The sequence below is a fragment of the Taudactylus pleione genome, unplaced genomic scaffold, assembly GCF_031769625.1.
Source record: "Taudactylus pleione unplaced genomic scaffold, aTauple2 ptg000173l, whole genome shotgun sequence".
Lineage (NCBI taxonomy): Eukaryota > Metazoa > Chordata > Amphibia > Anura > Myobatrachidae > Taudactylus > Taudactylus pleione.
In genome coordinates this window covers 3,960,555-3,979,012 of record NW_028284575.1, presented here as the reverse complement: position 1 = coordinate 3,979,012, position 18,458 = coordinate 3,960,555, and the positions used below count along the sequence as shown (strand labels likewise).

The 18,458-nt window shown below is 46.7% G+C and overlaps 1 protein-coding gene across 1 annotated transcript in view; it reads left to right on the top strand.

Annotated features, from left to right (window-relative positions):
- The window catches only part of DPP10 (dipeptidyl peptidase like 10), a 450,217-nt gene that overhangs the window by 177,655 nt on the left and 254,104 nt on the right, over positions 1-18,458 (top strand). The window lies entirely within an intron of this gene.

Below are 18,458 nucleotides of genomic sequence, written 5' to 3'. Positions count from 1 at the left end.
AAGTAAGGAGAAGCACAAGAGGGTAGAGGGCCCTGCTCGTAAGAGCTTACATTCTAAAGGGGAGGGGCAGACAAACAGGGGTGACACAGTGGGTCTGATTCAGAGCCGGAAGCTATTTGCGCTCGCTCATTCAGAAAAAGGGGCTGGCTATTTAAATTGACCGTTCGCTCTTTGCGGTCTGTTGACGCCTCTATGTCTGAACGAGCGAACAAAACATGCGGTCGTTATTTTGTAAAAAACGCCCCCTGGCCGCTTGCATCATACGTCATCTCCGCTATTTATTAGATTAATCGAGTACATCGAACGGCGAATGACCTGCTCGCTATTCTTGTGGTTGCATTTTCCTACCACAATCACTGCGAGCAGTTCTGGCTAAAAGACACCCAACTGACGTGGTCGATGACGCTGCTTTGTTAATTATGCACACCCTTAAAACGCCCATTTTGACCATTTGGCACGCCTGCGTTCAGATCTCCACTCCCCGTTTTCAAGCACCTTCCCCTGTTACCACCCACAAACGCCTCACTCTGTCACTCAAATTAGCAGGCATTCGCTATTTTGCGAGCACCCGATTTTCAACCACACTGACTGGTTCGCGCATGCGTACTAAAACCCATATGCATGCGCAGATGTGCGAACATCACTCGGAGCGAACGAGCGGCCGCTTACGAGCGGCTCTGAATGAGGTCCAGTAAACAGGGAGGAAGGAGTATGTTGCAGCATGTTAGGATGAGAGCTGGAAAGCATTGATGAAGTAGAGGGTCTTGAGAGCCCGTTTGAAGGATTGTAAAGAGGTGGCGAGTCTGATAGGGAGAGGGAGAGAGTTCCAAAGGTCGGTCGGGGAATGTTGCAGACATTGAGCACTGTGGAGTATAGTGAATACATGGTTGAATAAGGGGAGAACTCCTTTGACTGCATTTGAGATTTACTCAGCGTCAGACAATTAATGTGCCTGTTGCACATTGTTCCTCAGCTGTTGTCACGAATACCTTAAGGACAGTGCGTTATAATGTTAGGAGTCAAGGTGATGATAAAAAAAAGAGGCTCATTTATATTTGGAATTGGATGCATTGAGTGAAATAATGCAATCACCAAACACAAAAAAAGACGCATTTACTGTACGTTTGTTTTTTTCACTCACACGTCTTACGCCACAACCAGTTCTAAATAAACGCTGAAATGCGTAAGCTTCAAAGCGCAACATAATATACTGTAACGGGCTGATTCAGTGTGTGCACAAAAAGGAGCAACTTTGCACCTGGAACGAAACTTGTTGCAATACAAGGGGTGGAAATACATTTATTTATTTTTTGCATACAGGGCTGAGGTCACCCCTTCAAAAACTGTAACCCAGACTAGACTGGGGTGAGCTGAGATGGTCACAGCAGATATCAAAGACATCTTTAGCTTCATTTAGAGCACTCCTATTAGCCTATAGATTGTGAGCTTGTGAGCCGGGCTTTCTTACCACTTTATCTGCTAATTGCTGATTTTATTCTGCTCTTGTGTTTTTCCCAAATGTCAATAGCTCTGGAGTATGCTGGCGCTTTCTAAATAAAGGTTAATAAGGATAATATTGTTTCATATTATCTTGAAACACTGAGTTTCTGGCCCTTGTGTCACTGATAAATGTGCATATATTATGCTTTGTTTTAGGTTATGCATAAGAATCTCCTTCTGTGTCATTTTAATTCAGTCGCAGAGCGTCATGTAGAATCCTGCTTTCCGCTAATTACACATTTATTATACAGTAGTCGCTTTTCTTTTTTGTGTGTTGTTTTTGTGGTCTTTGTTGCTTGGAGAATATTGTGTGTTATTGTCATGTAGATGCGGCATCTTCTCCTTCCGTCCCCCTCACTGGTAAATCCGTCTCTCTCCCCTCTGTTCCTCTGTGCCTGCACGTAATTATGAACTGTTTTTCTTTTTTTTTTATCTTTATCTATCCCTTGAAATGCAGAACGGAGGTGAATGGAGGGATTCTGAGAGAGCGAGATTAGAGACTATTACACAGAGTCCTCTGTTTTATGTTGGATAAAAGGCAGCTTCTAATAGTGGAATGAACACTCTCTCCCTATCTGTACTTGGCAGGTGCCCTAATTGAAGTTGTAATTAGCAGCCGTGTTCTAGAAGCCGCTAGCTTCCCCGCTACATGTATGCTCCAAGCTGTTCTCTGCACCAGTAATAACACGGCAATAACATGTTTGTTCTACGGGATCTGTCATTATGATTTCTGCTCTGTTTCCTGCCGTAATGTAGAACGGGATGTACTAAACAGCAGAATATGGTAAAACCCCCCAAAAATGCAGTTTTCAGGGTTTTACAGCATACCACATATGTACTAAGCACTGGAATGTGATGCCCAATAGAAGCATGTGGGCTTCTTATCGGGACGCCCTCTGAGAGGATCCCTCCCATATCCCCCATCGGCGTACGCGTCCTTCTGCGCAGGGCACTGCAAAGAGCAGCTCTTATCTGGAGAGCTGTCCTTTACAATTTCAATTGCGTTTCTAAATACATACCCATAGGCGTCTTTATAATGGGTGCAAGGTGTGTGGTGCACCCTGCACCCATAGTTAATAATACTTACCTCTCAGCTTTTTCCCAGGGACATATTTTCTACGCATGCGCTGGTCACTGGGAAAATGGCGGTGGCCATTTTCCCAGTGACCAGCGCATGCGTAGAAAATATGTCCCTGGGAAAAAGCTGTGGGCTCCATTTTTCTGGTGCCCCGCGCATGTGCAGTAGGTTCTGGCATGAAGTCAGAATCTACCGTGCTCAGTGCGCTGACAGAGAGGAGGGGGCCCAAACGGACGCTGCACACGGGCCCTCTCTTCTCTTAAAATACCCCTGTACATACCGATATGTACCTGATAAGAGGCGGGATGTACCGCATCACGGATGTGATGCTTAGTATATTTCGCCCTCAGCCACATCAGAGCATGAGCAAAAAACACGTTCATTAACACTGGGATATAGAACAGGGAGGGTCTTTTACTGCCCCGCCCACTGCGGCTGGATGACATCATCTCTCAAGCAGTTCAGTATAGTCCATAGCACGCCCATTAGACGGTACACGTCCGTGTGCCTAAATAGCCACCGACCAGGAGCGACCAGCACTATTCCAAGACATCTCTGGTACCGTGCAATCGTAGCTTTGTACACACAGCGTAACGCACGCACTGTGGGAGATTTTAGGAATATTCACTCACGCACAGTAGCAAGAAATTGCCGAACCCTAAGTACATCGACATTGTGTACGACTCAAAAGCGATTGGACACCCCCGCGCAAGCGAAATACATACCATGCATACCATTGCGCGAGAGTTCCAAATGGCCACTAATGAACACTTTTGGGGGTCTATTTACTAAGCTGTGTTAGGAGATAAAGGTAACGGTGATAAGGTACCAGCCAATCAGCTCCTAACTGCCATTTTTCAAACACAGCCTGTGACATGGCAGTTAGGAGCTGATTGGCTGGTACCTTATCACCGTTCACCTAACACAGCTTTGTGAATAGACCCCTTGGGCCCAAACTGGTCACTTTTTGCCCATTTCAGCTCGCAGCCCCAGGGCTGAAATGGTGTGCTGGCAGCTGATCACGCCCAACAGGAGCAACAATTGAATAGTTCCTGTCGGGCGTGTAAAGGGGCGAAACAACTGAATATCGCCCTTGGTAAGGAGGCCCATGCTCTCGCAGTTCTACAGAAACAACAACTGTTTTGAGTCCAGATCTTAACCCCATTGGGAACCTCTGGGACGAATTGGAACGACGGGTGCGTTCTAGGTCCGACTCGACCTTCCTCAGTGTCACAGTTGGTCACTATACATAAGGCGGAATGGCAACACATACCGCCTGCTGCTGACCAGTTTGCTAAGAAGGGCGTCTGCAGTTATCACTACACGTGTTGGACTTACAAAGTACTGACGCCAATAACATCTCATTCATCTATTTGCTGTCAGTGTCCAATCACTTTTGTCTACATCAGTCGTGTCAAACTCGGGCCCTTCAGCTTTTGTGGGACTACATATCCCAGCATGCCCTGCCACAGTTTTAGCATGCCCTAATAGCAAAACTGTGGCACTGCATGCTGGGATGTGTAGTTCCAGTGCAGCTGGAGGGCCCGAGTTTGACACCACTGGTCTACATAGTATTTTTAATCCCATTTCAAAGGTTGGGAGAAGAAATAAGTGATTCTTTTATTATCTAAGTAAAGTTACCTGCTAAGAATAATTAATATTTAACATAAAGTTATGTAAATGTTTTCCAGCTAATTGTTACAACAATGTTCCACCTTTTGAACGTTGCTATAAAAAACCTCCATGATAATCCATGTGTGCAGCTAGAGACTAGTTACACCTTTACTATTCCCAAATCTTCCCGTATTCACTTACACAGATCGTAAGGATCACACCTTGCTCCTCCCACAGTTTATACAATATAATATTATGAGTGACCAGTGACCATCGGTGCATTGCAGGCGTGACATCAATTTCACTGTTCTTCTAATATTTGTCTCCTCAATGATTCCCCGGGGGCATTAAGCGTCTATGCAAATCGCAGACCTTCCCTATCTAGTTATTTACACAGACTCATCTTTTTGGTAAACATTTCCATAATGAAATATCGGTCTGTAAAATGTAATTCATGGCGGTAAATAATTTTCAGGGATTAATTTGAACTCCAGGAAATTGAGAGAACGTGACATTAAACAGGGACAATGGGGGGGGGGGGGGGGGGGTTGTATTATTAACACTTCGGTTGACGCGCCAGAAAAAATGGAATATATTTACTAAAGTGTGGGTTTATAGAAGTGGATACGTTGCCCATAGCAAACCGATCAGATTCTAGCTATTAACTTCTAGAAGGTGCTAGAAAATGATAAGAAGAATCTGGTTGCTATGGGTAACACCCCCACTGACTGTATTGCAGCACGTACGTACACTGACAGAGGGCATCTCGGTCCTTGCACGTTTGGACGCACGGATGTGGCCTGCACCCACCTATGAATCAACCCGGGACAGAGAGATTACAGACATGTACTGGAAGGGTAAATCATTGGTTCTGTGTCTGTACCCATATTAGCGACAATGAGCGTGCAAAGGAATTTGCGGGTGCTCAACCCTTGGTGCAAAATAAGTTATGATACTGAAGATGTGTAATCGCTTGTAATTGGCTGATGTGTCATTATCATTAGTCCGGCTACTGCCAGCTATATACATTTGGCATTCAGGAGATTCCCTTTTGATCTTTTAAAAGGGAGGACCACAGATGTCTGTAGGTTTTAAAATAATTTTTTAATTAAATGAAATAAAACTGCAATTACAATAGCAAATTGTATTGTACATAGTTTATACGGCTTTAGAATTCATTACTAAAATGACGTGAGGCCTCATTGGCCTGAGGAAAACAAACAACACAGCTTGGGCTTTATTACGCGCAATGTATTTGGTTCTGTGACGCTGGTTATTGGTGTTTGGTAGGGAGGTATTTAACTGGGTGGGATAAATGTTAGGAGATTGGTTGGTGATTGTCCAATAGGATTGTTAGGGGAGGGGCTAGTAGACGTTATATAAGTTTTGGGAGTTGAGCTTATTTCTTGGTTCCTGCGCAGTTGGAGTTTTCCTGCCCGCCTTTCCCTGGTGTTTTGTTCATCTGTTTTTGTGGCTTTTTCGTTTTGTCTTTGGCTCGATGCGGAGAAGCATCGTTACCAGCACATGCGTGTGGCACCAACCCCCATAGGGAGGGCCTAGCAACTGGTAGTGTTACTGGCGCCAGAGCCGTAACTAGACTTTTTGGTGCCCTGTGCCAGAAAGAGCATTGGCGCCCCCCTCATTTTTCAAAGGGACATGAAGCACCCAAAAAAGGGGAATGGCCTCATGGTTAAGGGCCAGGGAAGAGATAGGAGAGGCCAGGAGATGCTGGGGATGAAATAAGAGGAAGCTACAAGTGAGAATGATAATAAACAGAAATGTGACAGGCCCAAACAGCGCCCCCTGACCCGTGGTGCCCTGTGCGATGGCACCGGCTGCACTACCCTAGCTACGGCCCTGACTGGCACTAACTCTGGCTGTGGCATTTGTGTGGTGTCAGCAGATGGATGTATCCTTTTTTTTGCCACCTTTCCCTTTGTCTCCAATCCTATTCTTTTCAATTTATTTCACAAAATAAATTGTGACAGTCGTTGTTCGCCAAACACAAGAGAGATTGGCGATCATTGAAGTCCGCCGATTGGAGAATCGCGGATTCACCCATGTATGGCCCACATAACTTTAGCATTTACTGAATCAGGACAGTTGGAGACAACATACAGGGCAGTTGTTCATAAATTAATTTTATATTGGTCTTGTAGTTCTGATTTTGTAACTTCTTGCACTCTAATAGGGAGACCCTTAGGATGGGTACACAACGGACGATCCTGGATCGTGGCCGTCGGGTTGACCGATTTAACAGTATCGTCCAGTGGCCGCATACAGTGGCTTGCCATCGGCAACGGATCGTCACATCTGCTATGCAGAACAGCAGATGTGACGACCCCGATGTCGGCGGACGGGAGCGAGCAATTATGACTACACATCAGACGATGTGAATGATATGTCGCTTCAATCCGCGGGGTCCGACGACACATCGTCTGATGTGTACCCACCCTTAGTTATGTGGGAAATGTATCAAACCTTTGAAAGAGTGGAGAATTTTCCTCTAGCGACCAATCAGCTCCTAACTAGCAGAGCCATCTTAACAGCATTGTAGGCCCTGGGCAAAGAAGTGTGCAGGGGGTTCCCTACCCACCCATTCACGGGAATAAGAATGTAAACGGTCAATGAACTTAAAACTTTAGATTTATTGGTGCTTTCAACAAAATCAACGTTTAAATATAAAAAAAGCATGATGTAAAATTAGGATTACAGATTCTATATCCCTTTTCTCTTCTCCAGCTTGCAGTGCACTTCCTGCTCTGCTCTGCAGCTGTGAGTAATGTGTGGGGGCCCCCTGAAGGAGGTGGTCCGGGGGGGACGTGCCCCTTCCTTAATCCAGCTCTGTGGCTGCAGGCTGGGAGGCAGGGTAGAATATGTAGTCTGAACGCTCCACTCCAGTGTAGTTCACAATCAGAGCAGCCGGTGAGCATCTTTCTCAGTCTGCCTCTCAGCTGGCTGCCCTATGCATGGAGCAAGCGGCCACACCCTCCATGTACGAGGTATGTCTATTAAATGACGAGACTGATTAAATAACTCATCTTTATTTATTGGTATTACAAATTAAATTTTTGTCCCCTTCAAAATACTCCCCATGTGCACTAATACATCGGTATGCAGACGGGAAGCCGGCGGACCTAATCCCGACAGCTGGCTTCCCGACTGCTTAATCCTGGCGAGGGTTAAATGACAGGCATCTAAATCTAGATGCCTGTCATTTTACCGACGCCGGGAGACCGGCGCCCGACTTCCCGATCGAAGGGATGCCGGGCTTGGACAGCCGTGGGAGGGGGAGGGTTAGGTTTAGGGCTCCCGGGGGGAACCTAAGGTTAGGCACCCCCCTGGGAGGTTAGGGTTAGGCTAGGGGGAGGGAGGGTTAGGGCTAGGCACCTCCGGGGGGAGGTTAGGGTTAGGCACCCCCCCCCAGGAGACTTAGTTTTAGGCAGGGGGGAAGGGGGGGTTAGGTGGTTAGGTTTAGGCACTTAGAGGGGGGATTAGGGTTAGGTACTGGGGGTAATGTTAGGGTTAGGCACCCCTGAGGGAGGGTAAGGGTTAGGGGAGGGGATTAGGTTAGTCTATACTTACCTTAGGGACGATAGGCATTTTCATCCATGTCGGGCAGCCGCTGTCAGGATTCCAACCGCCGGACGCAAAACCGCTGGACCGTAAATCATACCGATTCCAATTCACCGCTATAGTCTTGTTTTCCACTGGTGGAAGACATGGAGCAAATCAATTTCTGTTAGTTGTTTCAACATATCGTCCGTCTTCTTCTTTACAGCATCAACTGATTCAGAATGTGTCCCTTTAAGCACTGATTTAACTTTTGGGAAAAGATAAAAGTCGCAAGATGCTAAATCGGGCGAGTATGGAGGATGTTCAAGTGTAGTCATGTGATTGTCGGTCACAGAAAGTGCTTTGTGATCAGGCGCATTGTCCTGGTGAAGAATGAAACCATTTTCCCACAGTTGTGGCCGTTTCTTTCTGACTCTCTCTCAGCTTTTTCGAAACTTCCTTATAATAATGCTGGTTACTGTTGTGCCCTCTGGAACCCGTTCTTGAAAAATTACACCCTTGATATCGAAAAAAACAATGAGCATTGCTTTGAATTTTGACTTGCTTTGACGAGCTTTTTTCATTCTTGGTGATGACGGTGTTTTCCAGCGCAATGACTGTCTTTTGGTTTCAGGTTCAGACAAGTTCAAGGTTACTACATATGCAGTTAGAACCGGCTCTGACTGCTTTGTTTACTAGGTGGAATCTCAGTCTCGTTATTTTATAGACATACCTCGTAGATGCCCCCTAGCCCACCCCGTCTTCACTTGAAGGCCCCTAGGATTGTGCCGCCCTGGGCAGCTGTCCAGTGTGCCCATACGTTAAGATGGTTCTGCTGTAAATAGCATTTATCAAGTACAGTCTATAAAATTATATGTATAATATGAGATGATTGGTTGCTATGGGAAACCTCCACTCTTTAATAGGTCTGATACAATGAATGAACCAGCTTCTTGTGTATTACAGTAGTTCTGCTCAATGTTCTGCTGTAGTTCTAGGGAGTAAGGAATGTACAGAACATTTCCCGGTACTATGACACTGTTATGATGGATGCAGCCTCCATAAAATTTGCAAATTATATATTATTAGATTAAATGATATACCGTATTTTGAAATACGTTCTGGGCGGCACCGCCCTGTGGATGAGCTTGTGAGACATTTAATAGTATATCTTCTACATAAATCCTTTTTGCATTAAAGTGTAAAGTTTTTTAATGCTACTCTCCACCTACTAGAAAGATATTATGTAAGATCTGTTGGGTTCAGTTCAGTATTAATATTAGTTCTGACTGAGGAATAAAGGAGACATTTTATATAAAGAGATTACTTGCTATATGGATCAACCCAGGCAGCCAGGAATGTATCATACACACGGTCAGCTTGTCCAGGGGGGAGGGGTATGCAGTCGGGAAGCCGGCGGACCTAATCCTGACAGCCGGCTTCCCGACTATCATATCCCGGCAAGGGTCTAAAGACAGGCGTCGATATGCCGACGCCTGTCATTAGACATACGCCAGGAGCCCGGCGCCTGGCATCCCGATCGAAGGGACAACGGGCGCCGAGCGTGGATAGCCGCGCGGGGGGGGGGTTAGGTTTAGGGTTCCCGGGGGGGACTTAGGGTTAGACACCCCCCCCCCCCGGGAGGTTAGGTTTAGGCTAGGGGAAGGGGGGTTAGCGTTAGGCACCCCGGGGGGGACTTAGGGTTAGGCACCCCACGGGGGACTTAGGTTTAGGCGGCGGGGAAGGGGGGTTTAGGTTTAGGCACTTAGAGGGGGGTAAGGGTTAGACACTGGGGGGGAGGGAGGGTTAGGCACCCCAAGGGAGGGTTAGGGTTAGGGGGTAGAAATAGGTTAGTATATACTTACCTTTGACGATCAGAATTTCCTCCTCTGCCGGGATGCCGATGTCGGGATTATAACCGCCGGGCATGGGTCTGGCGGTAAATCATACCTCTTCCCCAGGGGGTGCCCGTATTGCACACCTTCACCCATATTATACTTACTTCCCATGACCCACGTCGGCATCAACGCTGTAAAAACGCCTGGAATATGGCCGTTGCAGCCATTTTCCTGGTGACCTGCGCATGCACTATAGACTCTGGGCACACTCTAGTGCCCAGAATCTACCAGTGCGCTGCCGGCCACCGGACTGAGAGGAGGGGGCCCGTGACGGAGACTGCACACGGGCCCCCGTCCTTTCTTGAAATGCCCCTAGTTTCCGCATATTTAAGTTACTGGGCCATTCATTATCAGGGGTCTGATCGTAGCCCCGCTCCTTCCTATAAGAAGGCGTTTCGGGGATGCAGGGGATCCGAGCGGATCCCTCCGCCGCCTCCTCACTGACTTCTCGGCGTCTTTGCGCATGCGTGACCTCAGGCCACACATGCAAAGAAGCCCGCGACGGGGGCAGGTATGTCTAGCAGCTACTTGTGTATCTGCGCTACTAATCGCGGTGACAGCTGCTTCCATAGCAATGACGAAATGCTCCGGTGACAAGTATCCCCCGCTGCGAGGTGGATACCTAAGTATGGCCCCCGATGATGAATAGGCCCCTTAGTTTTGAATTTATGGCCGAGGGAAGGAGACCTCTCTTTGTATTGTGGAGGGAAACTTTCGCCCTCTCTGAAAATATAATCAGGAAATGTTCAGTATTTGGGTATCTCTCCTCAGTCATCTGGTCCTGCCTCAAATTGCTATAGGGGAGATAAAGAACAAACCAATTAGCTACTAATTGTCATTTACACCAGGAATGGTATAAGGCCCGCGAAATCATTTTGACTGGCCCTCAGAGCTTTTTTCTGCTAGCCTCATCTGGCTAGCAGGGTGCCTAGAATTACGCCCTGCAGCCTGAATCTCTGAATCTATGCAGCAGGGCCGCCTGGAGCGTCCTTAGGATGCTTCAGACTGTCACACCGCTGCCCTTACAGCTCCTCAGAGCATCCTCAGTTTGCTCCGAGCATTGCTGTAATCACTTACGATTGTGGCCCGCCCCTGTGTGACATCACATGAAGGGGGCGTGGTCTGCATCGGGCCCGCAAATAATATTTTATATATCAAAATGGCCCTTGGCAGAAAAAAGGTTCCCCGTCCCTGCTTTACATGCTGTGTTTGAAAAATGACAGAAGACGATTGGTGGGTACTACCTCTCTCCAAGACTCAGGGGTCTATTTACTAAGCAGTGTTAGGAGACAGAGTGAAAAGTGATAAGAAAGTTTTAAGGTGACAGCCAATCAGCTCCCAACTGTCATTTTTCAAACACAGCCTGTGAGATGACATTTGGAAGCTGATTGGCTGGCACCTTATCACTATCTTATCACTTTCTCCTAACACTGCTTAGTAAATAGACCCCTCAGTACAGATGTGTCCACAGACATCTTACTTCCTTGCGCGTTAAACAGCCCTTCTAGTCGGTAGCACTGACCGTCATTTTGTGTGACTTTTTACCTTTAAATGCATCTTATTTGCAAAGCTATGTGAGTAGGACACACAAGCAGCTTCTGCTGATTAAAATGATATGTGGCATGCCTTTATTCCATACTTGCCGACAATCAGCTCCAGCCTTCTGGGAGGGAGCTGATTGTCGGCTAACAGCGGGGGCGGTCATTGGGGGCGGAGCCGGGGACGGGCCAGCCAGTTGGTGGTACATTGGGGGTGGAGCCGGGGACGGAGCCACACGGTCGCATCATCGTGGCTCCGCCCCTCTTCACAATGCTGTTATTTTCGGCAGTGTGAAGCAGGGGGCGGGGCCACGATGACGCGATTCAGCGCGAAACGCGTCACCAGCTCCCCCGCTGCGGGGGTTTCTAATCTTTTCAGGGGGGAGGTCGGGAGGGTTGGAGGCTTCTGGGAGGCTTGCCTGCCTTTCCGGGAGGCCGGGAGCGGCACCCGAAAATTGGGAGGCTCCTGGCCAAATCGGGAGGGTAGGCAAGCCTGCTTTATTCTGTGTGCAACTGCTGGTATCTCTGCATGCAACATGTTCCTGCCCACCCGCCCCTACTGCCTTGTTTGATGTTAGTTATTGTGTTTGGCGTGAAAGTTCGGCTTACCATCAGCCCGGGTGCAGTTGGTGAATTGGGTGCACTCACCTTCTATTAACTTTGGAGAAATACAGTACTGTACAGTATGGCCATCTTCGGATTGGATTGGGAGAGCGGAAGGTTTGGGCTTAGTACCCTGGTGACTGGTTTTGCATCCTCTGGGCGGATACCGCCCGCAGTGCAGTGATTGGTTGTTTGGTTGGCATTGTTGGGCTGCGTTGTTCAGGGGCCGTCCTTTCTAGTCACCATACAATCTTTTAAAAATAAAATTCTTTAAAAATTCTATAAATAAATACAGTAGCTGACCTTTGTTAATTCCATTTACTGTCCCTGTGTCTTTATTTCTTAGATAAGTTTTGGTCATGTATGATGAGCACACACCCAGGACACACCTCAGCCGTTACTACTAGGCATACTTGCCGACATTCAGCTCCCTCCTTACCTGGCCCGGTGATTGGTTCTCTGATGAGGTCCTCTCCCTGGGACTCCGGTCAGCTGGTCTCCGGGCTCCTGCACTGTGACACTGGTCAGCTGCTCTATGCAACAGCTGACCAGGTTCACAGTGCAGGAGCCCAGAGGCCAGCTGATCGGAGTCCCATAGGACCTCACCAGAGCACCGATCACCGGTCCATGGATACAGGTTAGTGTTTGGGAGGTTTCTTTTTACTTTTTTTTTTTTGCAGTGATCAGCTTGTGGTTTATTTAGACCACAAAGCAGATCACAGGGGTCGGCTCCCAGCACTGAGCATGAGTCGGGGAAACAGGGGAAAGATGGCGTTAGTATCACAGGGCTTTCCCTGGTATTTTTTCACCATTTGTTTTTAGTAAATCTAAGCAGATCACATTTCCCATTACAAGTATGAGAAATGCGATCTGCTTGCTAAAAATATGTGTATTGAAGGGCTCGGAGTAGTTTTTCATGAAAAGCGCTCGAAAAGCCCTTTAATACATTTATGTGATACTAATATAAAATAATGTGAAAGTGAAAACACCCCTTTTCAAATTGTGTTAATAAAAAAACTGTTGATAAATAGGGCCCTAAATGACCTTTTGTATAAATAGGACCAGCATTGGAATGTGATCTTGCAAGTATACAGTAGATGGCTGTATAAGTGGGTTCAAATCCCAACAGCGGCAGCCCGGCAAGGGTGAAAACCCCGATCGTCAAAAGGTAAGTATCGCTAACCTAATTTTACCCCCTAACCCTAACTCTCCCTTAGGAGTGCCTAACCCTAACCTCCGCCCCAAGTGCCTAACCCTAAACCCCCCCTAAGTGCCTAAACTTAACCCCCCCTTCCCCAGAGCCTAAACCTAAGTCTCCCGGGGGGATGCCTAACCCTAACCTACCCCGGGGGTGCCTAACCCTAACCCCCCCCCTTCCCCTAGCCTAACCCTAACCCTCCCAGGGGGGTGCCTAACCCTAAGTCCCCCCGGTATCCCTAAAACCTAACTTTCCCCCCCACACGGCTGTCCGCGACCAGCACCCGGCTTACCTTCGTTCGGAATGCCGGGTGCCGGTCTTCCGGCATACGGATAATGACAGGCGGCAAGTTTTTGATGCCTGTCATTAGTACCACACCGGGATTAGAGAGTCGGGAAGCCGGCGGTCGGTATTTAGTCCGTCGGCTTCCTGACTACATGCCGTATAAGTGTGTCTGTAACATTACACTGCAGTAGGTCTAAATCAAAAGGTCAAAATACCATTTGTCAGAGACAAACGATCTAATGAATATTTCCAGCATTGTATATCTGCGCAGCGCTGCCTTTTAGTTTCATGAAAACAAGAAAAGCTCAGACGACACAAGATGTTTAGCACGATACAGTATGTACTATTTCTCTTTATTGTGTCATCCCTGCCGCCTATAATAAACGCCAGCGTTGGCTGGGGGTCTGCGAGGATAGATATTCTCTGCCGTATTACCCCTGCATGGCGGCTGCGCCACGTCCTGTGTTTTGTATTTCAGTTGTAAATGAATTCAGCATCCAGTCTGCACATACAAAGGGGACCTTTATCTCGAGCCTTGGAAACATACCAAATGTGTGCCCAGCAGATTACCATTCCGAACACACTAAGAGAAATGATCTGCTCCCGTGTTCGACGGTTTATACAACGAGATTGTTTTCTGTATTATACTGTATTTCTGCTTCCTACGTAATACCATTACGCACGGGAAATCTACACCCCAACGAAGACTTCACAGGACCGTGTAAGACACACAGGGGTCTATGTACTAAGGGCCTGATTCAGAGCCGGATGCAATTAGCGCTCGCTCGTCCAGAAAAAAGGGGTGGCTATTCAAATGAACCGTTCGCTCTTTGCGGTCTGTTCACGCCTCTAGGTCTGAACGAGCGAACAAAACTTGTGGTCGTTTTTTTGAAAAATACGCCCCCTGGCCGCTCGCATCCTACGTCATGCCCGCTATTTATTAGATTAATCGAGTACATCGACCAGCGTATGAACTGCTCGCTATTCTTGTGGTTGGTTTTTGCTACCACAACTTGCGAGCAGTTCTGACTATAAAATAACTCAGTGACGTGGACAATGACGCTGCTGTATTAATTATGCACACCCATAAAACGCCCGTTTTGACCTTTAAGCACGCCTGCGTTCTGATCTCCACTCCCCGTTTTCAAGCACCTTCCCCTGTTACCACCCACATACGCCTCCTCCTGTCACTCAAAATAGCAGGCATTCGCTGTTTAGCGAACAAACGAATTTCAGGGGGAGGGGGAGTAGGGGCGCGGGGGGGGGCGATCATGGTCGCAGTGGAGGGTGGTGAACCGGTGGCGCATACACGGACACCTTCTCACTGTAATTTTTGCGAAAAATACAGTGAGAAGTGTGTGAGGTGAATTCGCAGGTATACAGCTTTTTTGCACGTTCTGTCCCTGTATGCGATATTTGATACATCCTTGTGATGTAATCAAATATCGCAATGTGAATTTGGGCGATATTATCACATCCCATCTGCATTTTAGACACTGTAATGTAGCACTGACACTGTAACGTAGCGTTTCGCATGCAGATACACCCGCAGTCGCACACAGAATTTAGGCATGCCGCATATCATTTTAATCAACATAAGCTGCTTGAGCATCCTATCCACATTGCTTTCCGAATTTTACACATTTTATTAAGGGAAAAGGTTGCATGGAAAAGACGCTCAGCGCTACCGAGTCGTGGCACGGCACGGCACGACTAGAAGGACTATTTAACATGTGAGGAGGCTAGATGTATGTGGACACATCTGTAGATAGATAGATAGATAGATAGATAGATAGATATGAGATAGATAGATAGATAACTAGATATATAGATAGATAGATAGATAGATAGATAGACAGATATGAGATAGATAGATATGAGATAGATAGATAGATAGATAGATAGATAGATAGATAGATAGATATGAGATAGATAGATAGATATGAGATAGATAGATAGATAGATAGATAGATATGATATAGATAGATAGATAGATAGATAGATATGAGATAAATAGATAGATAGATATGAGATAGATAGATATGAGATAGATAGATAGATAGATAGATAGATAGATAGATAGATAGATAGATAGATAGATAGATGTGAGCAGTGGCGGGCTGGGCCGGGGGGCAGGGTGCCATCTGCCCCCCGGGCCAATGCGATTATGATGTTTCTGGGCCGCCCCGCAGCTGTACTCTGCATGTACATGACACAGCTGTGGGAGACTGATGTATAATGCTCATCGGCCATGCGATTGTATCCACCTGTGCTGGAGTAAACAGTGACATACTGGGCAACCAGCCGTCTAAGGCCCCGCCCACTTAAACTCTGGCGCCTAAAAGTCCCTCTCCCACCCGGCCGCAGTTAAAAGTAAAACACAAGGCACAATGGAGTGGAGGGCTTCACTAGCCCTCGCTGTGCCACATGGTGTCTGGGCACCCGCACCTCCATGTGATGTCAGGCCGGGATGCTGGGACACCAGCGCGGAAGGACACAGGAGGAGCCACCGCCGCCGCTGTAATGAGGAGCTCAGCAGAGCCAGCAGCCCAGCATTGACCAGGCCAGGTTAGTAGAGGAAATTTTGGCTGCTGAGAGACACGGGCAGGAAAGGGTGCTGAGGGAGGCCACGGTAGAGGCAGTGGCGTCCCTCCCCACGGTGACACCCGGTGCGGGGAGGGACGCCATGCGCTCGGCACCTGCCGAAATGGGGGCGTGGCCTTCGGGAGGGGGTGTGTTGGAGGCGTGGCGTCGCATGGCGGGCCTTCGGGAGGGGCGTGGCCTCGCGGCGCGAACCCGGCTCGTGGCCGTGGTTAACAAAATGATACATTAGGTATCAATGGGGTGATGCCCGGCGGGGGGTGCAGGAGGTGCGGGCATGGGCAGTGCGGGCTCCCTCACTGACAGGAGCCGAGTGCTGCACTTAATGCTATAGTGCAGCACCCGGCTCCTGTCACTGAGGGGGATCCTGCACCTTGGTGTCACCCCTCGGCGGGTGACACCCGGGTGCAGGCCGCACACCCCGCACCCGCCTTGTGACGCCACTGGGTAGAGGGACACATGGTGGGCGATGAGGGTCATATCGCTACAAAAGGGGGTGGGGGGAGCTGAGGTCATGGAGAGGCACTGGGAATGGGGAGAGCTGAGGCCATAAAGAGACACTGGGAGTGGGGGGAGCTGAGGCCATGGACAGACACAGGAGGTGGGGGAGCTTAGGGAGGCCATGGACAGACACAGGGTAGGAGTTCAAGGAGGACATGGAGAGACAGGGGGGAGCCGAGAGAGGCCATAGTGAGACGGGTCAGTGACTGCTGTGAGGTCATTGTGTGCTGCAAGTAGATCAGTAATATATGGAAGAACCCGGCAGTGAAAAATTGCTATGAAGGGGGCAATCAGGGGTGGCTGGTAGAAAACCTGGGGCCACTTCATTGCATTTGCCCCCCAGGCTAAAAGTCGCCAGCCAGCCCCTGGATATGAGATAGATAGATAGATAGATAGATAGATAGATAGATATGAGATAGATAGATGATAGATAGATAGATAGATAGATAGATATGAGATAGATAGATGTGAGGTAGATTAATATGAGATAGATAGATAGATAGATATGAGAAAGATAGATATGAGATAGATAGATAGATAGATAGATAGATATGAGAAAGATAGATAGATAGATAGATATGAGATAGATAGATAGATAGATAGATAGATAGATTGATATGAGATAGATAGATATGAGATAGATAGATAGATATGAGATAGATAGATAGTTAGATAGATAGATAGATATTAGATAGATAGATGTGAGGTAGATAAATATGAGATAGATAGATAGATAGATAGATAGATATGAGAAAGACAGATATGAGATAGATAGATAGATAGATAGATAGATAGATAGATAGATAGATATGAGAAAGATAGATATGAGATAGATAGATAGATATGAGAAAGATAGATATGAGATAGATAGATAGATAGATAGATTGATAACTAGATAGATAGATAGATAGATAGATAGACAGATATGAGATAGATAGATATGAGATAGATAGATAGATAGATAGATAGATATGAGATAGATAGATAGATAGATAGATAGATAGATAGATAGATATGAGATATATAGATATGAGATAGATAAATACATAGATATGAGATAGATAGATAGATAGATAGATAGATAGATAGATAGATAGATAGATAGATATGAGATAGATAGATAGATGATAGATAGATAGATATGAGATAGATAGATAGATGTGAGGTAGATAAATATGAGATAGATAGATATGAGATAGATAGATATGAGATAGATAGATATGAGATAGATAGATAGATATGAGATAGATAGATATGAGATAGATAGATAGATAGATAGATAGATATGAGATGTATAGATAGATGTGAGGTAGATAAATATGAGATAGATAGATAGATAGATAGATAGATAGATAGATATGAGATAGATATGAGATAGATATGAGATAGATAGATAGATAGATAGATATGAAATAGATAGATATGAGATAGATAGATAGATAGATAGATAGATAGGTAGATATGAGATAGATAGATATGAGATAGATAGATGTGCGATAAATAGATAGATAGATAGATAGATATGAGACAGATAGATAGATATGAGACAGATAGATATGAGATAGATAGATAGATAGATAGATATTGTGACACAGTCAGATTAGGGGTTCCTCTCCTGGGTAGAGGACTCCTTCCTTACACACACAGCAGCTGGGAAACAGCGCCAGTCTTTATTGTGCAAAACAGAAATAACATAAAGAAATCATAAACGTAAATCCTAGCCCTGGCTGGGCTTCTAACTTCACAGGTAGTTCCCTCACTACAAGAACCTGGCAGGGCCTAATGCCCTCACCAGCAACAAGGCACAGCACAGTACTCACAAATAGGTTTTCCAAGTGTCTCTGAGCAAACTCCCTGCCTGCTCTCCCAGGTGAGAAAATCAGCCCTAAACAAACTAGGCTTATATTGGCCACTCTCAGGTGAAAAACTAACAAGCCTGTTACCAGGCTGCGAGAACCAAAACCTGGAGTGGCCGTGGGTGGAGCCCTCCCTCTCCTCTCACCCACAACCCCCAGGTCCCAAACCGGCTTTTCAAAAAGCCGAAACTCAAGCCTGCTACACTGCAGACTTTCTCCTGGGGGTTTAAA